Below are 26,021 nucleotides of genomic sequence, written 5' to 3'. Positions count from 1 at the left end.
TTTAGGAGGAGTGCTAGGGGGTAAGCAATTTTTGTGATTTGTAGCTATTAAATAGTTATTAATAATAATTTTAATGGTGTGAGATTGATGTGAGATTTTATCCAACGATTCACTTTTCTTTGCTGGTTACATGTTGGCCAAAATTTAATAAAGTTACAGCCCCTATACTTTTTCTTTATTTAATAAGTTGTTTTTAAAAATAATATATTTAATTAAAAAATTACAGTCTAAATATTTAAATTAAAATAAAAAATTAATTTTTTCCAAAAATAAGAATTATTTAATTTTATTTTATACATATTAAGTAAGAAATCTGTCAACAATAATGTGAGATAGCGGCGTTTAATTATCTTAACAAGACCCAATTTATTATTGTCATTATAATAACATTAATTCTGCTTGGTAAACAACATAGAACTGCCAACGTTTTTTTAGAATTGTCTTTTTTGGAGGCTTTTTTTTATGTGTCTGTGTCTTTTTTTGTTTTATTATTTGTGTATTTTTGTATATTTTTATATACTATTTGTAGATCTATATACTTTTTTGGAGACGATGACATGGATTAAAAATGTGTATTTTAAAAATTTTAAAGGGGAGTTCGGGGAAGGGTACGGCGAACTCTATAATTTTTATAGAGTTTGCCGCCAGGGAATACGGCGAACTTGCTAGTTTTTATAGAGTTTGCCGTAGGGTGCAGCGAACTTGTCCAAATACAAAAAAAAAAAACCGTACATTTCGGTAAATAAAGCTTAGAAATGGGTTATGAAAAAATAAATATTTTTATAATTTATATTAGAAAAAACTCTGTTATGGAAGTGTCTTTTTTGTATTAGATGTGTCTGATAATGGAAGTGTCTTCAGCATAAGTACCATGATGATGACAGCATTTTATGGGTTTAGAAGGAAGACGGACGTTGATCACAGTGACCTTGTGGGTAGTTATTTAACACACTTTTTATTATTCAATTTTTTTATTAATGTTATTTTTTTAAAATTTAAATTTATTAAAAAATAATTTAAAATTATTAATTATTAATTGAGTTATAAAAAATTGACAGATTGATTTTTGGTGTCAAATACTTTTTCTATAACATATTGGGTTTTATTTTTTTCCAAGAGCCTATAAATAGACTGATCATCAATAGGCTTGATTATTCATATTCTTTTAAAAAAACAAAAAAAATACAAATTGATTTTGACAAAATGGCTACTAATAATGTGTCAAAATTTTTCTTTTTCATTCTTTTCGTGGCTTTATTTTTTATTTCAGGTACCAAAATTTATCTTTTTTTTTTCATAATTCATTTTATAATGAGTAAAAATGTTTGGAAGCAGGCACAAACCCAGTAATAACAATGAAGGAGAATTTGCCCCATTGTATTTTTATTTTTTTTAAAATAGTTATATATAATGTGCTCTCATTTTAAATTTTAAATAATTTCACAAAAAATAAATTAAATCTAATTAGTCAAAGTCTCAAATTTATTTTTTTTATTATTTAGAGTATTATTTAATCTAATCAAATTTAATTCTTATGCCGTCACTTCTTTATTCTCTTAAACCCTCTTCTTATTTTTATATTTTCAACCTTCGTTTTCTATTCCTATTTAGTGGTTATCTTCTCTTCACCAAAAGATAAATTTTAAATTCTCCATGCTTTTTTTATATAATTCTCCATGACTCTATATATCTTCCAATTTCATTGTTTTTTTTTATTTTTAATTGTAAATTTTAATTCAAACAATTATATTTTAGGTATTAATATGATGTTTTATTCTCTTTTTGACTTTATATATTTTATTTTATTCTCAATTTATTCATCTTTATTACTTATTTTTTATCTTTTGTTCTATTATATATACTTATGTTGCATATAAAATTTTAAAATGAATTAATTAATTTACTAATTTAGAATATATTTTTTATTTTTAGAAATAATAAAAAATATTTTAATTATAATATATAATTAAACATATAATTAAAATCTTTCATCTAATATTATGTTAAAATTAAATTAAAAAATATATAATAAATTTAATTATTTTGAAAAGAAAGAAAGAAATTATAAATTAAGTTTTTATTATTTTATATAAACGTACTTTTTATATACAAATTTAATTTTTTAGTATTTATATATAATTTTAGTTTCAAATTATAAATAGGAACTAATGTGTTAATTGATTCAGTCTTTTATTATTAAATGTATATAAAAAAAATTAGTTAGGATAACAAATTATCTATAATTTAATTAAAATGTTTTAAGTTCAAGTTTTAGAAATAAAAAAATATTTTTTTATAAATTATATATAATGAATAGTATTTTAAGAATGAAAATGTTTACTAACTTTTTTTAATTTTTATATTTTCATATAATTAATAATGTTTAACAAAATTTATTTTAATATATATATTTTTGTCATTATTCTTAAAATTTTTTGAATCTGTCACTGCTTGAAAGCAACTTTTTAATTATAAAAGTTATAATATTATATTATAAAATTATTTATTTTAAATATTTAAACTATTAAATACAGATACATAAATGATTATACTTAACTAAATGAATATAAAATATATTTAAATATTATATTAATTTATCAATTTTGTTAATTGTTGCAGACGCAAGCAATGTCAATATGAAGTTGGATCATTATTGCGAGAAAATAATATCATGTGATAGTGGATTTTGTCGCCATTTCTGTATCATACTTAATGACTTTCAACGTTGGGAGTGCAATTCTACAAGTGGTTGCTGCTGCTATAGTGATGGTTAATTTAAGTGCTCTTCACCTTATATATTGAATGAACATATCTTTTTATGTATTTTCTGATAAAAATAAACAAGTGGAGAATCAATAAAATAAAAAAGTATTAAAGTTTTTTTGCTTTAATACGATATATGATTAATTATTATAAAATTAAATTTTATTACTTTTTTTCCAAAATATTTTTTTATTTTTAAATTTAATTTTATCTAAAATAATTAGTTCACTCTTTTATTAGAAATTTTATTAAATGGAAAGAAAGAATATAATTTGAATAAAATATTACTCGAATAAAAGTAAATAAAATAAGACTCTATTTGACTATTTGAATGAATATTTATTTGATAATTAGTTTAATTTTTAAGTTCTTAAAGTAATTTCTAAAATTGAATTTATGCACTAAAATAGTCATAGGTTCTAATTGCAATATATTATGGTCTCCAAAATTGAATTGTAAGCACTATATAGATCCTAGATAAGACCAAAAAAATATATTTAGATCCTAGGTCTTTTTTTCGCTGTGATTCAACAATTTTAATTTTGAGCTTATCTCACAGCATTCGAGATGCGTAAGAATACGTATTTTTGTAAAACCTACCTTTTATGTATTTTCGTAAATAAAGGAGACAGAGATAAAAATTACTAATACCATTTGTTATAGAACAAAGAAAAAGAAAACATATCTTCAAATACACACAGCTGAAAGAGTCCAGCAGTAAAAACAACACAAATATTAACACAAGAACAAAATAGAAGCACTCACAATACAATATGGCAACAACTATGAGCAAGCAAATATAGCAAGTAAAGTACTAACAAGAACATACTGAGATTTTAATGTGAAAAACCTCCCTCAATGTAAGAGGTAAAAACCACGAGTCATCCAGATCAATGAAATAGCTCCATTATAATCAAATAAGGTACAAGAGAGTCTCAAATAAAGCACAAAAATGTACATATAACCAGCCAAAACATTAAAGCACCAAAGCTTACAAATGAGAAGCAAGAAGACAAAAAATACCCAAAAAATAGAGCTACTGTTTGAAGCCTATATCTCCCTATGTAAACCTTCAATAAACATCTCCACCATTCATAATGAAGAACAAGATAAGAAGAAGCTACAGTCCAAAGTTTACGTCGATCCAATGGTGAAAGAATGAGAAACTGTTGTTTATAGATTGATGCTCTGTGTAAAATTGGAAAACCTATTTTCTCTCTTGCGAAGCCAATTTCTCCCACTGCAGACTTCCAATCAACATCTCCACCATCCATAATGAAGAACAAAATAATGAAAACACATAGTTCAAATTTCAAATTGATCCAACAGTGAACAAATGAGAAACTTCTATTTGAAATTTATTGCTTTGCATAAAAATGAAAATTTTATTTTTCCTCTCTTATCTCACTTTGATAGCTACACTCTCTACCTCTCAATGTCCCCAAAATCTGATTAAGGTTGTGACACAATGGGTGCAAAAGAGACACTCCAAAAATTGGGCTTAGGCCTTACAAAGAAAAGAAAAAAAGCACAATAAATATCTCCCTTCTCGACTAGGTGGAGACCCTCGCCATTCCAGCGATCAAACAACATGTTTCAAGCTTATATCTTGACAATGCTTTTGTCATCATATCAGTACCATTATCATCAGTGTGAACTTTTTCAAGTTCCAACAACTAGGAATCTAACACATCCCGTATCCAGTGATACCTAACATTAATATGTTTATATCTTGCATGAAAAGTAGAATTCTTGGCAAGATGAATAGCACTTTGACTATCACACAACAACACATAACGATCTTGCTTGAAACCAAGCACTACAAGAAACTTCTTCATCCACAACAACTCTTTACATGCTTCAGTTATTGCAATAAATTCTTCCTCTGTGGTAGAAAGTGTAACACACTTTTGCAACCTTGACTACTATGAAATAGCTCCCCATGCAAACTTGACCAAATAACCTCAAGTAGACTTTCGAGAATCAATATCTTCTGCCATGTCTGCATCAGTAAAGCCAACTAGCAAAGATTTCTCACCATCAAAACCCAAACTCAAGTTAGCTATACCTTTGAGATATCTCATAATCTATTTAACAGTATTTCAATATTCTTTACTTGTATTAGAGAGTAAACGACTCACAGTACCAACCACATGAGCAATGTCTGGTCTAGTACACACTATAGTATACATCAAGCTTCCAACAGCTGAGGCATAAGGAATTTTATTCATTGCTTGTTTCTTTTCATCAGTGGTTGAACACTGCTTGGTACTCAACTTAAAATGAGGAACAAAAGAACTAGTAACACATTTGGCATCATTCATGCCACACCTTTGAAGCACTTTCTTTATGTACTTTTTCTGTGACAAATAAAGCTTCTTAGAATCTCTATAACGAGTAATAATCATGCCCAAAATCTGTTTGGCAGGACCCAAGTCCTTCATAGCAAAGAACTTGCTCAACTATTTCTTCAACTCATTAATCCTCAAAGCATTCTTACCTACAATCAAAATATCATCCACATAAAGCAAAACAATGATAAAATCACCATCAAAAAATTTTTGCACAAATATACAATGATTTGAAATTGTCTTACGGTAACCATGCTCCCTCATAATAAATTCAAACTTCTTGTACCACTGACTTGGAGCTTACTTCAACCTATAAAGACTCTTCTTAATCTTGCACACAAAATTTTCTTTTCCTTTAACAACAAAGCCCTTCGGTTGCTCCATGTAGATCTTCTTGTCAAAATCACCATGAAGAAAAGCTGTCTTCACAACTATTTGCTCAATCTCCAAATCAAGAAACGTTGCTAATCCAAGCACAGCACGAATGGATGACATCCTCACAACAGGAGAAAAGATCTCCTCATAATCAACACCTTTTCTCTAGTTAAAGCCTCTAACAACCAATCTAGCTTTATACCGAGGTTTAGAATTGTGTTCTTCATTCTTGATTTTTAATACCCATTTGTTCTTCAAAACTCGCATACCCTTCGGTAGCTTCACCAACTCATAGGTATCATTCTCAAGTAAGGACTTCATTTTTTCTTGCATAGCTTCAAGCCATTGAGCCTTACTTTCATCTTCAACAGCCTTTCCAAAACATTCAGGTTCTCCCCCATTAGTCAACAAAACAAACTCATGTGGAGAATATCTTGACAAAGGCTTTCTCTCTCTTGTAGATCTTTTGAGTGTATTTGCAGGAATTTTCAAAGCTGGTTCTTCATCTTGATCATCATCACCAACTTCATCAAGTATCGGATTAACTGTTCCATCTTCACCTGCACCTGTATTATGTTCATTATTTTGACCTTTAACTCTACCATCTTCCACCATAGGCATAGAAGGAGTAATATCCAAGTCAGAAAAATTATCACTAGGCTGAACCATTGGCTTCTCTGCATTATCAATATCCTTCAATGTTTGGTCTTCAACAAAAACAACATCTATACTCCGAATCACCTTCTTGCTAACAGGATTATAAAGCGTGTAACCAAACTCATCCATGTCATAGTCAATAAAAATACACTGCCTAGTTTTCACATCAAGTTTAGATCTCTCATCTTTGGAAATATAAACAAAAATTTTACATCCAAAGACTCTTAAATAATCATAAGAAATATCTTTACCTAACCATACCTTCTCTGGCACTTCATATTGCAAGGAAACACATGGTGTCCGGTTCAAGACATGAACAACAATGCTCAAAGCTTCACCCAAAAGGATTTTGCCAATCCAGATTGTAACAATAAACACCTAACTCTTTCAACCAATGTTCTGTTCATCCTTTCAGCCAAGCCATTCAACTGAGGAGTCTTTGGAGGAGTCTTCTAATGTCTTATACCATACTCTTTACAATAAGCATCAAATGGACTTGAGTACTCACCACCATTAACAGTAGAATGTATTTTAACTTATTTCTAGTTTTTCTTTCAATAGAAGCTTGAAATTTCTTGAACACATTCAAAACTTGGTCTTTGGTCTTCAAAGTGTAAACCTATAATTTTATAGAATGATCATTAATAAAGGTTACAAAATAGATAGAACCAAGTGTTCTTGTCTTCATCGGCCCACATACATCAAAATACACCAAGTCAAGTATCTCTGGCTTCCTTGAAGGTGGATGGCTCTTGAAAGAAACCCTGTTTTCTTTTTTAGCAAAGCAATGGTTACACTTTTGCAAAGTAACCTTGTAACTAGAAAAAAAGATTCATCTTGGATAACATATTCATGCCTTTCTCACTCATATGACATAATCTCTTATGCCATAAATCAGTTCCATCAACAAACTCAGCAGCATTAACAACATCTTTCACAAATTTTGCTTGAGTTAAATAAAAAGAAGAGTGTCGTGTACCTCTAACAACAACCATGAAACCCTTGGTGAGCTTCCAACTATCACGAGAAAATGAGCTATCCAAGTCTTCATCACACAACTTACCAACAGAAAGTAAGTTCAACCGAATATCTGAAACATGCTTCACACGCTTCAAAGTCAACTTGGTACTATTGGAGGTTTCTAAGCAAAGCTGTCCAACACCAACACATTTTGCAATATCTTGATGAGCCATTTTCACATCACCAAAATCACAAGGAGTATAAGACGTAAACAGATCCCTCCTAGATGTAACATGAATAGAATCACCACTATCAATCACCCAACTAGTGCTATTATCAATAAGATTAACAAATTCAAACTCCTCAACAAGAAAAAAAAAATCATCATGAGTTACGTTAACCTTGTCTTCATTATTACCATCATCTTTATTTTTGCTCTTATCTTTACTTGCTTTGGCTTTCTCCTTCTTTAGCTACCAACACAATTTTTTCACATGTCCCTTTTGACCACAATGATGACACTCAATATTTTTATACTTTTTTCGAGACTTGATTTTGCTTTGTTCTTTACTTTTAGGATCTCGACTTTTGTTTCTCCCCCTAGACTCAGAAACAAGAACATATGAATGTGTAGTTGATGTACCTTGTGACTTTCTTCTCATTTCTTCATTCAAAACACTGCTCTTGGCAAGATCCATAGAGATTACACCATCAGGACAGAATTGGTAAAGAGCCAAGAAGTAACAATCCTTGAACCTCTTCATCAAACTTGATACCCAAGGAAGATAACTGATTCATTATTCTTTAAAAGTTATTCAAGTGATCTATCATTGATGTCCCATCTGTATACTTTAAAGCCAACAACTGCTTGATAAAAAATATCTTGTTATTCCCAGTTTTTCGAGCATACAACTGTTCAAGTTTAATCCAAAGGGTCCGAGCATGTGCCTCTCCAATAATATGGTTCAACACATTATTGTCAACCCACTGCTTAATATATCCACAAACTTGTCTATGCAACAAAATCCAATCGTCATCAGATTTATCATTAGACTTCTCTGTACCAAAACCTGATTGATGAAAATTCTTAACATAAAGTAAATATTCTATTTTTGACTTCTATAAATCATAATTAGGACCATTAAGAGTGATCATTCTACTAGTATTAATATTAGCTTCCATTGTTCACAAAATCACAAGCTCAGAAAAATACCAACAAGCTTTGATACCAGTATGAAAGCACCCAGCAGCGAAAACAACACAAATATTCAACACAAGAACAGTATGAAAATGCTCACAACACAATATGGCAGCAACTATGAACAAGCAAATATAGCAAGTAAAGAAATAACAAGAACACATCGAGATTTTAACGTGGAAAATCCCCCTCAATGTGAGAGGTAAAAACCACGAGTCGTCCAGACTAATAAAATAGCTCTACTATAATCAATTGAAGTACAAGAAAGTCTTAAACAAAGCACAAAAATTTGCATATAACCAGCCAAAACATCAAAGCACCAAAGATTACAAATGAGAAGCAAAAAGATGAAAAATACCCAAAAAATAAAGCTGTTGTTCGAAGCCTATTTCTCCCTCTGCAGACTTTCAATCAATATCTCTACCATCCAAAATGAAAAACAAGATGAGAAAAATATACAGTTCAAATTTTAAGCCGATCCAACAGTGAACGAATGAGAAATTACTATTTAAAATTTACTACTTTGTATAAAAACGAAAATTCTATTTTTTCTCTCCTATCTCATTTTGATGACTACACTCTCTACCTCTCAATGGCCTCAAAATCTGATTAAAATTGTGATACAATGAGTGCAAAAAAGATATATAAAAAATTGGGTTTAGGCCTCACAAAGAAAAAAAAGCTAATAAAATATTGTAATAGCAAACAAAGGAAGAATTTTAAGGATATTTTTTTTTTCTTTTATTATTATTATTATTATTATTATTATTATCTTTTTTATAAACAATATAATTATCTTTTATCTAAATAAATAAATATAAAGTAATATTAAATAATATACCAAGATAGTTTCTGAATTCTTTTTTTTCATGAATTCTTTTATATGGGCTTCTCTTTTCTTTGGGTTCAAATTTATAGGTGTTTTTTTTAATCTCCATGTATGAAAATTTTAAAATATCACTTTTGAAATTTCTACTAAATGATTTCTCTGGATTTTTTTCACCTTTTTTTTATATAAGTTTTCTCAACTTTTTCTCTTCTTTCTTTTGTTTTTTTTTTTTTTTACTTTTCTAATTTTTAAGAACTCTTTTTGCATTATTATTTTTTTTCAAGTTCTTTTCTTTGATCTTTTTTAAATATGATTTCATCTTGATATTTAAAAATATACCTCAATTAATATAAATTAGAAATTCTTCTGCACTTGTTTCAGTTAACATTTTCAAAGTGACAGTACACGCTGCCATATTTTCAAGATCTGCATGCGTCTATTTTTTCTTAGCAAAGATCTTATCTCTAACATTGTTTATGTTTTTTCTTATTTTTATTTTCTTTAGATATTGATGTAAAAGATATATAATTATTTTTGTGATTTTTATGATTTTTTTTATTTTTTTGAGATAATAATAATAATAATAATAATAATAATAATAATAATATGTAATTATCTAAACCATTTTAGATTTTAATAGCTCTCCTCGTTTATAATTTTATTTATAAAAAATAAAAAGGTAAAGGAATTGATCTAAATTTGTTCTTGAAAAGCGTATTGAGTACTATTAAAAATACATTATTGGTACGGTCCTGTTGCAGTTTGAAAAAACATAAATGAATAACAGACGACTGAGAATTTTTAAAAGTGAAATATAATGAATACCAGATCGGCACGGTTGTCCCATAATATATAAAAATTAGAGAAAGTATAGGGAGTTAATGGCCTAAGCGTACAATGTGTACAATAGAAGTTTAGGAAGTATTAGAGATATGACCATTAGTGTTACATTATCCTGTCAGGTTACGCTTTTGGGATGAGTGGGTTCATGATATGGTATTAGAGTTTTAGGTTTGAAAGGTCAAGGGTTCGATCCTTGGTGAACTCCAAAATCAGCTTGGACCAAAGATTTAGCCCATTGTACACATTATACACTTAGGCCATTGGCTTCCTAACAGTACCCAAAAAATTAATATGTATGATTGGATAATGAAACACAACAGGTATCAATTTGATGTGATTGCCCCACGTCATGATACTTTCCAATCAGGTATGGTTGTCCCACAAGAAATTGCACAAATAAGATGGGTACTAGTTGGGTTTGGTTGTCCTATAAAGAATTGAAAAATAAGATGGGTACCAGTCGGTTATGGGTACCCGATAGAATAGGCTATTTATGAGTACCAGTTGGATATGATTGTCCCATGAAAAGGCAAGTGTGATACCAGTCGGGAATGGTTATCCTACAAAAGTAAAAATTTAATGACTGATGAATTAGTCTCAATGCAATGGTTGCGTGACAGAATAGGCTGTTGATGAGCGGATAATTTGTACGCTTTTTGGCATTATTTTTAGTATGTTTTTAGTAGTTTGAGTTGAGTTTTTAGTATATTTTTATTAGTTTTTAGTTAAAATTCACTTTTCTAGACTTTACTATGAGTTTGTGTGTTTTTCTGTGATTTCAGGTATTTTCTGGCTGAAATTGAGGGACCTGAGCAAAAATCTAATCCAGAGACTGAAAAGGACTGCAGATGCTGTTGGATTCTGACCTCCCTGCACTCGAAGTGGATTTTCTGGAGCTACAGAAGCCCAATTGGCGCGCTCTCAACGGCGTTGGAAAGTAGACATCCTGGGCTTTCCAGCAATATATGATAGTCCATACTTTGCCCAAGATTTGATGGCCCAAACCGGCGTTCAAAGTCACCTTCAGATTTCCCAGCGTTAAACGCCGGAACTGGCACCTAAATGGGAGTTAAACGCCCAAACTGACATAAAAGCTGGCGTTTAACTCCAAGAAGAGTCTCTACACGAAAATGCTTCATTGCTCAGCCCAAGCACTCACCAAGTGGGCCCGGAAGTGGATTTTTATGTCATTTACTCATCTCTGTACACCCTAGGCTACTAGTTCTCTATATATAGGACCTTTTACTATTGTATTTTCATCTTTCAATCTTAGAACCTTTTTATCATGTTTTTATGATTGAACCCTCTTTGGGAGGCTGGCCATTTGGCCATGCCTAGACCTTGTTCTTATGTATTTTCAACGGTGGAGTTTCTACACACCATAGATTAAGGTGTGGAGCTCTGCTGTACCTCGAGTATTAATGCAATTACTATTGTTCTTCTATTCAATTTCGCTTGTTCTTTGTCCAAGATATTCATTTGCACCCAAGAACATGATGAATGTGATGATTATGTGACACTCATCATCATTCTCATTTATGAACAAAGTGACTGACAACCACTCTTGTTCTACAAGCAACGAGGCTCTAATGTTTATCTCTTGGATTCCTGATAACACGATGCATGGTTGATCGCCTGACAACCGAGCGCTCGCCTGACAAACGAGCCAGCCATTCCGTGAGATCAGAGTCTTCGTGGTATAGGCAAGAACTGATGGCGGCATTCAAGAGAATCCGGAAGGTCTAACCTTGTCTGTGGTATTCTGAGTAGGATTCAATGATTGAATGACTGTGACGTGCTTCAAACTCCTGAAGGCGGGGCGTTAGTGACAGACGCAAAAGAATCAATGGATTCTATTCCGGCCTGATCGAGAACCGACAGATGGATAGCCGTGCCGTGACAGGGTGCGTTGAACATTTCCACTGAGAGGATGGGAGGTAGCCACTGACAACGGTGAAACCCTTGCACAAGCTTGCCATGGAAAGGAGTAAGAAGGATTGGATGAAGACAGTAGGAAAGCAGAGAGACGGAAGGGACAAAGCATCTTCACACGCTTATCTGAAGTTCTCACCAATGGAATACATAAGTATCTCTATCTTTATCTTTATGTTTTATTCATATATCACCCATACCCATTTGAGTCTGCCTGACTAAGATTTACAAGGTGACCATAGCTTGCTTCATACCAACAATCTCCGTGGGATCGACCCTTACTCGCATAAGGTTTATTACTTGGACGACCCAGTGCACTTGCTGGTTAGTTGTGCGGAGTTGTGATAAAGAGTTGAGATTGCAATGAGCGTACCATGTTGATGGCGCCATTGATGATCACAATTCCGTGCACCAAGTTTTTGGCGCCGTTGCCGGGGATTGTTTCGTGTATGGACAACTGACGGTTCATCTTGTTGCTTAGATTAGGTATTTTTCAGAGTTCTTAAGAATGAGTTCTAGAGTTTCATGATGATCTGTTGAAATCTGGCTGGCTGTGAAGCCATGTCTAATCTTATTGGACCGAGGTTTCGACTGATCATCACAAGAGCTTGTTGATCTCTATCAATCTTGCTATTGGAGCAATGATCTGCTAAGGCTTGGCTGGCCATTGGCCATGTCTAGTGTTTTGGACCGAAGCTTTCTTTGAAGGCTTGGCTGGCTGTGAAGCCATGTCTAATTCCTGGACCGGAGTCTTAGACTAGCATTGCAATGATTCCTGGAATCTAAATTAAGAATTCTGAAACCTTTATTTTCTATTTCCATATAATTTTCGAAAAATCCAAAAAAAAAAATTTCAAAATCATAAAAACCAAAAATATTTTATGTTTCTTGTTTGAGTCTAGTGTCTAAATTTAAGTTTGGTGTCTTGCATGCATTGTTTATTTGATCTTGGTTCTATTTTCAAGTCAATAGTACAGGGAACTGAAGATTCAGAACATGCAGCAGAGGAATTACATAGAAAAAGTTGGGCGTTCAAAACGCCCAGTGAAGAAGGACAGACTGGCGTTTAAACGCCAGCCAGGGTGCCTGGTTGGGCGTTTAACGCCCAAAAAGGTAGTGCATTGGGCGTTAAACGCCAGAATGTGCACCATTCTAGGCGTTTAACGCCAGGATGGCACAAGGGGGAGGATTTTGTTTTCAAATCAAATTTTTTTTCAAGTTTTCAAAGTTTTTCAAAATCAAATCTTTTTCAAATCATATCTTTTCAATCAAATGTTTTCAAAATCAATTTCTTTCCTTTTTCAAAGATACTTGCTATCAATTAATGATTTGATTCAACATTTCAAGTATGTTGCCTTTTCTGTTGAGAAAGGTTTAATGTTTGAATCATATCTTTTCTTGATAGCCAAGTTATTAATTTTTAAAATCAAATCCTTTTAAAATTGTTTTCAAATCATATCTTCTCAATCACATATTTTTTTTTAAAACCAATCATATCTTCTTAACCTCATCTTTTTCAAAAATAGTTTTCAATCATATCTTTTTTTTATTTCTAATTTCAAAATCTTTTTCAAAAATCACTTGATTTCTTTCGCACTTTTAGTTTTCGAAAATCAATTCAAGTTTTTCAAAATGCTTTTAAAATCTTTTAATTAATTTTCGAAAAAAAGCTCTTCCCCTCTTCTCACATCCTTCTATTTATGGAGTACTACTCCTCCTCAATGCACAATTCGAACTCTATCTCACTAAGTTCGAATTCTTCTACCTCTTCCTTCTAATTTTCTGTTCTTCTGACACCTCAAGGAATCTCTATACTGTGACATAGAGGATTCCACATTTTCTTGTTCTCTTCTCTTTCATATGAGCAGGAACAAAGACAAAAGCATTCTTGTTGAAGCTGACCCTGAACCCGAAAGGACCTTGAAGCGAAAGCTAAGAAAAGCTAAGGCACAACTCTCTGTAGAGGACCTAACAGAAATCTTCAAAGAAGAAGACATGGCAGCCGAAAACAACAACAATGCCAACAATGCAAGGAAGGTGCTGGGTGACTTCACTACACCTACTCCCGACTTCTATGGGAGAAGCATCTCTATCCCTGCCATTGGAGCAAACAACTTTGAGCTTAAGCCTCAATTAGTTTCTCTAATGCAACAGAATTGCAAGTTTCATGGACTTCCATTGGAAGATCCTCATCAGTTTTTGGCTGAGTTCTTGCAAATCTGTGACACTGTCAAGACTAATGGGGTTGACCCTGAGGTCTACAGACTTATGCTATTCCCTTTAGCTGTAAGAGACAGAGCTAGGACATGGTTGGACTCACAACCTAAAGAAAGCCTGGACTCATGGGAAAAGCTAGTCAATGCCTTCTTGGCAAAGTTCTTTCCACCTCAAAAATTGAGTAAGCTTAGAGTGGAAGTCCAAACCTTCAGACAGAAGGATGGAGAATCCCTCTATGAAGCTTGGGAAAGATACAAACAATTGATCAGAAAATGTCCTTCTGACATGCTTTCTGAATGGAGCATCATATGTATTTTCTATGATGGTCTCTCTGAACTATCCAAGATGTCTTTGGATAGCTCTGCTGGAGGATCTCTTCATCTGAAGAAGACGCCTACAGAAGCTCAAGAGCTAATTGAAATGGTTGCAAATAACCAATTCATGTACACTTCTGAAAGGAATCCTGTGAACAATGGGACAAGTCAGAAGAAAGGAGTTCTTGAGATTGATACTCTGAATGCCATTCTGGCTCAGAACAAGATATTGACTCAACAAGTCAATCTGATTTCTCAAAGTCTGTCTGGAATGCAAAATGCACCTGGCAGTACTAAGGATGCTTCATCTGAAGAAGAAGCTTATGATCCTGAGAACCCTTCAATGGAAGAGGTGAATTACCTAGGAGAACCCTATAGAAACACCTATAATTCTTCATGGAGAAATCACCCAAATTTCTCATGGAAGAATCAAGAGAGACCTCAACAAGGTTTCAACAACAATAATGGTGGAAGAAACAGGTTTAGCAATGGCAAGCCTTTTCCATCATCTTCTCAGCAACAGACAGAGAATTCTAAGCAAGACCCCTCTGACTTAGCAACCATGGTCTCTGATCTAATCAAAACCACTCAAAGTTTCATGACTGAAACAAGGTCCTCCATTAGGAATTTGGAGGCACAAGTGGGACAGCTGAGCAAGAAAGTTACTGAACTCCCTCCAAGTACTCTCCCAAGCAATACAGAAGAAAATCCAAAAGGAGAGTGCAAGGCCATCAACATGGCCGAATTTGGAGAGGAGGGAGAGGAAGTGAACGCCACTGAGGAAGACCTCAATGGGCGTGCACTGACCTCCACTGAATTCCCCAATGAGGAACCATGGGAATCTGAGGCTCAAAATGAGACCATAGAGATTCCATTGGACCTACTTCTGCCTTTCATGAGCTCTGATGAGTATTCTTCCTCTGAAGATGATGAGTATGTCACTGAAGAGTAAGTTGCTAAATACCTTGGAGCAATCATAAAGCTAAATGACAAGTTATTTGGAAATGAGACTTGGGAGGATGAACCTCCTTTGCTCACCAAAGAACTGGATGACTTGTCTAGGCAGAAATTACCTCAAAAGAGACAAGACCCTGGGAAGTTTTCAATACCTTGTACCATAGGCACCATGACCTTCAAAAAGGCTCTGTGTGACTTAGGGTCAAGTGTAAACCTCATGCCCCTCTCTGTAATGGAGAAACTAGGGATCTTTGAGGTGCAAGCTGCAAGAATCTCACTAGAGATGGCAGACAATTCAAGAAAACAAGCTTATGGACTTGTAGAGGATGTTCTGGTAAAAGTTGAAGACCATTACATCCCTACTGATTTCATAGTCCTAGAGACTGGAAAATGCATGGATGAATCCATCATCCTTGGCAGACCCTGATGACAAGTCATCATATACCCATTTTTCAAGCTAATTTCACTTGTTTTGTTAGCATTTATGCACTTTCTTGTATCCTAAGTAAGTGATTTGGAGTGAAAATGCATAACTTCTTTAAATCAAGCAACCACCATGAAATCAATGTTAAATCATGAGGTTTAAGCTAATTTTAATTGAATTTTAATTGATTTATAAGCCTCTTGAATTTAGTGATACTTGGAGTGGTTGTTTTGGTTTATTATAGGTGAAGAAAAGAAAAGAAAAGGAAAAGCGTGGCCTAAGAAGTGTAGCCCAAGGAAAGGAAAGTGTGGCAAAAGAGAGAAGAAGCGTGCCGCATGCAAAGGGGGAGGCAACATTGCCCTCCACAAGGGCACACTGCCCTCTAGGAGGGCAACATAAGAGAACCAAGAAGAGAAGGCAACTCTGCCCTGCCCACTACAAGGGCAGAGCACAAAATGTGCCTTGGAACCAAGAGGAAGAGAACCTTGCCCTGCCCTCCACAAGGGCAGTATCGGGCTCTCCAAGGAAAGAAATCAAAGGAAAAATGCCTATGATGCATGCCACAAGGATCGAACAAGGAACCATGAGGAAGCTAGGACTTAAGGTTGATTGCCGTGCCAAGAAGCCAAGAAAAATGATGAGCGTGTGCTTCTGCCGTGTTTCGAACACGGGACGTGAAAGAGGGAACATTGCCCTGCCCTCTGCGCGGGCAGGGCAGCATCTTGTGTGTGGCGCACCAAGAAGCGATTCTGGCGCACCAATTTTCGACCCTGGCAGCGCCAAGCGCGCACACTCCTCGATCTGGCAGCACCACAATTTTCTGCCCTGCCCTTGGCGCGGGCAGGGCAGCGTTTTGCGTTCCTGGCAGCACCAATCCGCACCAACACGCACCCAAGACGCACCAAACCTCCGCACCAAGCACCAATTTTCTGCCCTGCCCTCCACAAGGGCAGGGCAGCCTCCTGGGAGCACTTTTCATGGGCCGAAAATTCAAATTAAAACCCCATTTTAATTCATTTCTTCACCAATTCAAAAGCCCATCCAAATCCAAAAATCCAAGAATAGAAAGTGTATAAATAGGAGTTAGTTTGATGTAATTAGGACTTTTGCTTTGAGCTTTGAATTTTCACTTTTATTTTGAGCTTTTGAATATTTTCTTGGTGACTTGACTGAGATTTCTGAGAATTGGGGAGGAGAATTGATCTCTCTTCTTCCTCATTCTTGCCTAAGCACTTATAATCTTCTGTTTCTGAGTTTTGGGTGTGAGAAATTGAGGAAATTCTATCTCAATTCCCATTCAACCTCTCTTTAACTCTTTTCTGCATAATTCAATTCAATTTCAATTTCCTTTACTGCCTCTTCTTCTAATTCTTGTCAATTGCTTTGTTAACTTGGATCTAGGAAGGCAAATAGAGATCTAGGCTCTGCTACCTAGTCTCTTGAGACCTGAGACCCAATTTTACTTTTGGTTCCTCTGGGAACCTCTGCTGCACTTTATTTCCTTGCTGATTTAATTCTCATTGCTTCTAATTCAATTTCTGTTCTCTTAATTGTTGCAATTCACATTCTCTTGTTTAAATTCTGCAATCCCTGTCCTCAATTCCCTTTTACTTTCAAGCAATTTATATTTCTTGCAATTTAAGTTACTGCAATTTACATTTCTTGCACTTTAAGTTTCAGTCATTTACTTTCTTGTTCTTTAAGATTCAGTCCATTTTACCTTCCTGTTCTTCAATTTACTGCAAATTCCCCTCTCCCTTTACATTTACTGTCATTTACTTCCTGTTAAACACAAATCACTCAACCAACACTTGATCCGCTTGACTAAACCACCCACTAAACTAAAATTGCTCAATCCTTCAATCCCTGTGGGATCGACCTCACTCATGTGAGTTATTATTACTTGATGCGACCCGGTACACTTGCCGGTGAGTTTAGTGTTGGATCGTTTTCCACACATCAAGTTTTTGGCGCCGTTGCCGGGGATTGAAATAGATTGACAATGATTAAGTGAAGTGGAGGTCTAGATTAAGCATTTTTTTTCTTTTCTGTTATTCTAATTCTCACTAACACACTAACTGTTTGAATTTTTGCTTAAACTAACTAAAACTTCATTCTAACTATAGATTGAAGTTTCATTAGCTTTCTGGATCTGTGTGTTTATTGTTGTGTGTTTGTATGTCAGGTACAGGAAGATCTTCCCCTATCCTCTCTGAAATTGATCAAAGAACTCTTCGGAGAATAAGAAGAGCCGAAAGAGGGAAGAACGTTGTTAGAGAAGAAGAATCTGAGGAGGAATTCCAAGAGATGGAAGGAGATACCAATCAACCAGGAGAAGGAGCCAATAATAACCAACATCAACGAAGAGTCTTGGCTTCATACACATTTGCAAATGCTAGGCACTGTGGAAGTAGCATTCTTCCTCCTAATGTCAATGCAAACAATTTTGAACTCAAGCCACAACTCATCACTCTGGTTCAAAACAATTGTTCTTTTGGATGAGGGCCTTTGGAGGATCCAAATCAACATTTGTCTACTTTCTTGAGAATCTGTGACACAGTGAAAACAAATGGTGTACCCCCTGATAGCTACAAGTTGCTGCTCTTCCCATTCTCTCTCAGAGATAAAGCCACTCAATGGCTAGAGACCTTTCCAAAAGAAAGCATCAACACTTGGGATGACTTGGTGAGCAAGTTCCTTGCCAAATTTTATCCCCCTCAAAGAATCCTAAGATTGAAGACTGAGGTTCAAACGTTCACTCAAATGGAGGCTGAAAACTTATATGAAGCATGGGAAAGATATAAGGCTCTATTGAGGAAATGTCCACCAGAGATGTTCACTGAATGGGATAAGTTACAAAACTTCTATGAAGGACTCACTCTTAAAGCTCAAGAAGCTCTTGATCACTCTGCCGGAGGCTCTTTACAGCTCATGAAAACCACAGAGGAAGCTCGAAACCTCATTGATATGGTGGCCAACAACCAATATTTCTTTGCTCATCAAAGACAACGCCAACCATCACAGAGAAGAGGAGTAATGGAGTTGGAAGGAGTTGATTCTATTCTGGCTCAGAACAAGATGATGCAGCAGCAGATTCAACAACAATTTGAGCAAATGGCCAAAAGGATTGATGGCTGGTGGACGAAATTGTGATTCAACATTCTTAAGTTGTATAAATTTTATTCTATCTTTTGAGCTTTGGCATATACCCTTAGGGCACTGTTTATTTTCTTCACAACTCCGTTCAACTAACCAGCAAGTGTACTGGGTCGTCCAAGTAATAACCTTACGTGAGTAAGGGTCGAATCCACAGAGATTGTTGGTATGAAGCAGGCTATGGTCACCTTGTAGATCTCAGTCAGGCGAATTTAAACATGATATTTTATTGGATTAAATAATAAATAAAAGGGAATAATAAAAGGGATAGAAATACTTATGTAGATTCATTGGTAGGAATTTCAGATAAGCGGAATGGAGGTGCTGTAGAGCTCACGGATGCCTGCTCTCCTATTCCTTCTACTCAATCCTTCTTACTCCTTTCCATGGCAAGCTTTGTTTAGGGTTCACCATCAACTGTGGCTACTTTCATCCTCACGGGGAAATATCCTATGCGGCTGTCACTCGCACAGCTAACCAGTCTGGAGGCATCACCCATGGTTGATAGCTACATCCCATCCTCGCAGTGAAAGCTAATGCTCACGCACTCTGTCACAGTACGGCCAATCACCGGTTGGTTCCCTCCCCTACTGGAATAGAATCCATTGATTCTTTTGCGTTGTCACTACGCCCAGCAGGTTACAAGTTTGAAGCACGTCACAGTCATTCATTACCGGAATCCTACTCGGACACCACAGACAAGGTAGACTTTCCGGATTCCCAGGATCCTACTCGGAACACCACAGACAAGGTTGGACTTTCCGGATCCTCATAAATGCCGCCATCTATCTAGCTTATACCACGAAGATTCTGTTGGGGAATCTAAGAGATATACATTCAAGCTTCTTTGCATGTAGAACGGAAGTGGTTGTCAATCACGCGCGTTCATCAGTGAGAATGATGATGAGGGTTATCTAACTCATCACATTCATCATATTCTTGGGTACGAATGAATATCTTGGGATAAGAATAGAAGAGATTTGAATAAAAGAAAATAGAACTTCATTAATCTTTGAGGTACAGCAGAGCTCCACACCCTTAATCTATGGTGTGCAGAAACTCCACCGTTGAAAATACATAAGTGAAAGAGGTTCAGGCATGGCCGAATGGCCAGCCCTCTCCTAACGTGATCAATGATCTCCTAAGATGAAGAATAAAACAAAACTGAGACCAAAGATGTCTAATACAATAGATAAGTGTCCTATTTATACTAGACTAGCTACTAGGGTTTACATGAGTAAGTAATTGATGCATAAATCCACTTCCGGGGCCCACTTGGTGTGTGCTTGGGCTGAGCTTGATCAATCCACGAGCTAAGGCATTTCTTGGCGTTGAACTTTGAGTTATGACGTGTTTTGGGCGTTCAACTCCGGATCATGACGTTTTTCTGGCGTTTAACTCCAGACAGCAGCATGAACTTGGCGTTTAACGCCAAGTTACGTCGTCAATCTTCGAATAAAGCATGGACTATTATATATTGCTGGAAAGCCCTGGATGTCTACTTTCCAACGCCGTTGAGAGCGCGCTATTTGGAGTTCTGTAGCTCCAGAAAATCCATTTCGAGTGCAGGGAGGTCAGAATCCAACAGCATCAGCAGTCCTTTTGTCAGCCTTTTTCAGAGTTTTGCTCAAATCCCTCAATTTCAGTCAGAATTTACCTGAAATCACAGAAAAACACACAAACTCATAGTAAAGTCCAGAAATGTGAATTTAACATAAAAACTAAGGAAAACATCCCTAAAAGTAGCTTAAACTCACTAAAAACTAGATAAAAACAATGCCAAAAAGCGTATAAATTATCCGCTCATCACAACACTAAACTTAAATTGTTGCTTGTCCCCAAGCAACTGAAAATCAAATAGGATAAAAAGAAGAGAATATACTATAAATTCAGAAATATCAATGAATATTAATTATAATTAAATGAGCGGGACTTGTAGCTTTTTGCTTCTGAACAGTTTTGGCATCTCACTTTTTCCTTTGAAGTTTAGAGTGATTGGCTTCTCTTAGGAACTTAGAATTTCGGATAGTGTTATTGACTTTCCTAATTTAAGCATGTTGATTCTTGAACACAGCTACTTATGAGTCTTGGCCGTGGCCCTAAGCACTTTATTTTCTAGTATTACCACCGGATACATAAATGCCACAGACACATAACTGGGTGAACCTTTTCAGATTGTGACTTAGCTTTGCTAAAGTCCCCAGTTAGTGGTGTCCAGAGCTCTTAAGCACACTCTTTTGCTTTGGATCACAACTTTAACCATTCAGTCTCAAGCTTTTCACTTGGACCTTCATGACACAAGCACATGGTTAGGGACAGCTTGATTTAGCCGCTTAGGCCTGGATTTTATTTCCTTGGGCCCTCCTATCCATTGATGCTCAAAGCCTTGGATCCTTTTTACCCTTGCCTTTTGGTTTTAAGGGCTATTGGCTTTTTCTACTGCTCCTTCTTTTTCTATATACTCTTTTTAGCTCCATTTTTTTTTCGAATGCTTCTTCTTTTTCACTGCTTTTTCTTGCTTCAAGAATCAATTTCATGATTTTTCAGATCATCAATAACATTTCTCTTTGTTCATCATTCTTTCAAGAGCCAACAATTTTAACACTCATAAACAACAATATCAAAAGACATATGCACTGTTCAAGCATTCATTCAGAAAACAAAAAGTATTGTCACCACATCAATATAATTAAATTAATTTCAATAATAATTTCGAAATTTATGTACTTCTTGTTCTTTTGAATTAAAACATTTTTCTTTTAAGAGAGGTGAAGGATTAATGGAATTTATTCATAGCTTTAAGGCATGGTTACATACTAATGATCATGAGATAAAGACACAAAACATAGATAGACATAATAATTAAAAACCGAAAACAGAAAGAAATAAAGAACAAGGAATGAATCCACCTGAGTGAAGGTGGCGCCTTTTTGAAGGTCCAATGGTGCTCTTTGAGCTCCTCTATGTCTCTTCCTTGCTTTTGTTGAATGATTCCTAGTAATTTTGGTGTTCTTCCCTTTAGTTGCTCCCAATATTTGTGTGGAGGATTACTTATCCCCTGAGGTATCTCAGGGATCTCTTGATTTGCAGCCACATGTTCTAACCAACTGAGCTATTCCAGCTTATATTAGTCTTTTCATCTCCCAAGACTCAGAGGTGGAAGCTTTTGTCTTCCCTTTGAGGTATCTCTGGCCTTAGGTGCCATTAATGGTAATGGAAAAGCAAAAAAGCTATGCTTTTACCACACCAAACTTATAATATTGCTCGCCCTCGAGCAAGAGAAGAAAGAAGAGAAGAAGAAGAAGAAGAAGAAGAAAATGGAGGTGAGTGAGGGGAGATGGATTCGGCTATATGGGTGGGATTGGGTGGGAAAGAGAAGTTTGTAAAGGTAGGTGGGGTTTATGGGGAAGAGGGGGTTGATGTGAATGGTGAATGGGGTAATGGAGGTGATTGATGAAGAAGATGTTGGGAAGTGTGACATGGGGAAGAGCAATCACATTCACAAAAACTAGGATTAGAAGGTAAGGTGTGAATATGTTAGGTGGGGATCCTGTGGGGTCCACAGATCCTGAGGTGAGGATCCTGTGGGGTCCACAGATCCTGAGGTGAAAACAAATACCATTCCTTCACCATATAGGCATGTAACATGCCTCCATGCATCATTCTGGCGTTCAAACGCCCATTGGTGCATGTTCTGGGCGTTAAACGCCCATGTAATGCTTGTTTCTGGCGTTGAACGCCAGTTTCAAGCTTGTTTCTGGCGTTCAGCGCCAGATTGTCCTCTGTGTGCGCATCCTGGCGTTAAACGCCAGGATGTAGCTTGTTTTGGGCGTTCAGCGCCAGAAAGATGCTCTGTTCTGGCGTTGAACGCCAGCCAGATGCATCTTCTGGGCGTTGAACGCCGGCCCGTGCGTCCTCCAGGGTGAAAATTTTTTTTCTTCTGTTTTTGACTCTGTTTTTAATTTTTTTTTTTTGATTTTTTTCGTGACTCCTCATGATCATGTACCTAATTAAACACAAAAATAACAAAGAAACAAAATAAAATAAAATTAGATAAATAAAATTGGGTTGCCTCCCAACAAGCGCTTCTTTAATGTCAGTAGCTTGACAGTGGCTCTCATGGAGCCACAAGGTGATCAGGTCAACTTAAGTGTGGTATTCCCAACACCAAACTTAGAGTTTGGATATGGGGTTTGGACACCAAACTTAGAGTTTGGTTGTGGCTTCACAACACCAAACTTAGAGTTTGACTGTGTGGGTTCTTCTTGACCTTGAACTGAGAGAAGCTCTTTATGCTTACTCTCTTTTGTCACAGAGGGATGGCCATGTGCCTGAAACACAAGGTAGTCCCCATTCAATTGAAGGACTAACTCTCCTCTGTTGACATCTATCACAGCTCCTGCTGTGGCTAGGAAAGGTCTTCCTAGGATGATGCATTCATCATCTTCCTTCCTAGTGTCTAGGATTATGAAATCAGTAGGGATGTAAAGGCCTTCAACCCTTACTAGCACGTCCTCTACGATTCCATAAGCTTGTCTTATGGACTTATCTGCCAATTGTAATGAGAACAAGGCAGGTTGTACCTCAATGATTCCCAGCTTCTCCATTACAGAGAGTGGCATAAGATTTATTCCTGACCCAAGATCACATAGAGCTTTTTCAAAGCTCATGGTACCAATGGTGCAAGGTATTAAGAACTTGCCAGGATCTTGTTTCTTTTGAGGCAGAGTTTTCTGAATCCAAGTATCTAGTTCACTAATGAGCAAGGGAGGTTCACTTTCCCAGGTCTCATTACCAAACAGCTTGGCATTCAGCTTCATGATAGCTCCTAAGTATTGAGCAACTTGCTCTCCAGTCACATCTTCATTCTCTTCAGAGGATGAATATTCTTCAGAGCTCATGAATGGCAGAAGGAGATTTAAAGGAATCTCTATGGTCTCTAGATGAGCCTCAGATTCCTCAGGATCCTCAATAGGAAACTCCTTCTTGCTTGAGGAACGTCCCAGGAGGTCTTCCTCCCTAGGATTTTCGTCCTCCTCCTCCCTTGTGCATTCGGCCATTTTGATTAAATCAACGGCCTTGCACTCTCCTTTTGGATTTTCTTCTGTATTACTTGGGAGAGTACTGGGAGGAGTGTCAATGACTTTCTTACTCAGCTGGCCCACTTGTGCCTCCAGATTTCTAATGGAGGATCTTGTTTCATTCATGAAACTAAAAGTGGCCTTTGACAGATCAGAGACTATATTGGCTAAATTAGAATTGTTTTGTTCAGAGTTCTCTGTCTGTTGCTGAGAAGATGATGGATATGGCTTACTATTATTCAGCCTATTACGTCCACCATTGTTAAAACCTTGTTGAGGTTTTTGTTGATCCTTCCAGGAGAAATTTGGATGATTTCTCCATGATGAGTTATAGGTGTTTCCATAAGGTTCACCTAAGTAATTAACCTCTGCCATGGCAGGGTTCTCAGGATTATAAGCTTCTTCAGAAGCTGCCTCTCTAGTACTGTTGGATGCATGTTGCAATCCATTCAGATTTTGAGAGATCATGTTGACCTGTTGAGTCAACACTTTGTTCTGAGCCAATATGGCATTCAGAGCATCAATTTCAAGAACTCCTTTCTTCTGAGGTATCCCATTGTTCACGGAATTCCTCTCAGAGGTGTACATAAACTGGTTGTTTGCAACCATGTCAATGAGTTCTTGAGCCTCTTCAGGCGTTTTTTTCAGGTGAATAGATCCACCTGCAGAATGATCCAATGACATTTTCGAAAATTCAGAGAGACCATAATAGAATATATCTAATATGGTCCATTCTGAAAACATGTCAGATGGACATCTTTTGGTCAGCTGCTTGTATCTTTCCCAAGCTTCATAGAGGGATTCACCATCTTTTTGTTTGAAGGTTTGAACATCCACTCTCAGCTTGCTCAGCTTTTGAGGAGGAAAGAACTTATCTAAGAATGCAGTGACAAGCTTATCCCATGAGTCCAGGCTATCCTTGGGTTGTGAATCCAACCATACTCTAGCTCTGTCTCTTACAGCAAAAGGGAAAAGCAAGAGTCTGTAGACTTCAGGATTAACTCCATTTGTCTTTACAGTGTCACAGATCTGCAAGAACTCAGTTAAAAACTGGTAAGGATCTTCAGATGGAAGTCCATAAAACTTGCAGTTTTGTTGCATTAAAGCAACTAGTTGAGGCTTAAGCTCAAAGTTATTGGCTCCAATGGCAGGAATGGAGATGCTTCTTCCATCAAATTTGGACGTTGGCTTAGTGAAGTCACCAAGCATTCTCCTTACATTATTATTATTATTTTCTTCTGCCATCTCTTTCTCTTGTTCGAAAATTTCAAGAAGGTCTCTTCTGGATTGTTGTAATTTAGCTTCTTTTAATTTTCTCTTCAGAGTCCTTTCAGGTTCTGGATCAATTTCAACAAGAGTGCCTTTATCCTTGTTCCTGCTCATATGAAAGAGAAGAAAATAAGAAAAGAAGAAGGAATCCTCTATGTCACAGTATAGAGATTCCTTTATGTTAGTAGAAGAAGAAAGGGGTAGGAGAAGAGGGGTAGACAAAGAATGTAATGTAATGGAAGAAACACAACTGTGAGGATGGCAGAGATGTGAGATGAAATATTAGGATATGAATGAAGAGAGGTGAAGAGAAGTGTTAGTAATTAAATAATTAAATAGAAGAAGAAAAGAGGAGGGAGATTTCGAAAATAATTTTGAAAAAGAAGTTAGTGATTTTCGAAAATTGAAGATAAAATGTAATTAAAAATAAAATTTGAAACAATTAGTTAATTAAAAAGAATTTTTGAAAAAGAGTGAGATATTTTCGAAAATAGAAGAAAGAGAAGTAGTTAGGTGGTTTTGAAAAAGATAAGAAACAAACACAAAGTTAGTTAGTTGATTGAAAAAGATTTGAAATCAAATTTGAAAAAGATAGGAAGATAAGAAGATATTTTGAAATCAAATTTTGAAAAATAAAAATTTTTTTGAAAAAGATAAAATAAAAGATAAAGAGATTTTAATTTTAAAAATTTGAA

General features: G+C 35.7%; 1 non-coding gene across 1 annotated transcript; it reads right to left on the bottom strand.

Annotated features, from left to right (window-relative positions):
• Positions 1–14,308: 14,308 nt before the first annotated feature.
• On the bottom strand, positions 14,309–14,416 carry LOC130972591 (small nucleolar RNA R71). The gene has a single exon (XR_009083751.1). It is a non-coding gene; the product is annotated as a small nucleolar RNA R71 (small nucleolar RNA).
• Positions 14,417–26,021: the final 11,605 nt, after the last annotated feature.

This window comes from Arachis stenosperma, chromosome 3 (assembly GCF_014773155.1).
Source record: "Arachis stenosperma cultivar V10309 chromosome 3, arast.V10309.gnm1.PFL2, whole genome shotgun sequence".
Lineage (NCBI taxonomy): Eukaryota > Viridiplantae > Streptophyta > Magnoliopsida > Fabales > Fabaceae > Arachis > Arachis stenosperma.
The sequence above is the reverse complement of the archived record's forward strand: the minus strand, read 5'-3'. Positions and strand labels throughout refer to the sequence as shown.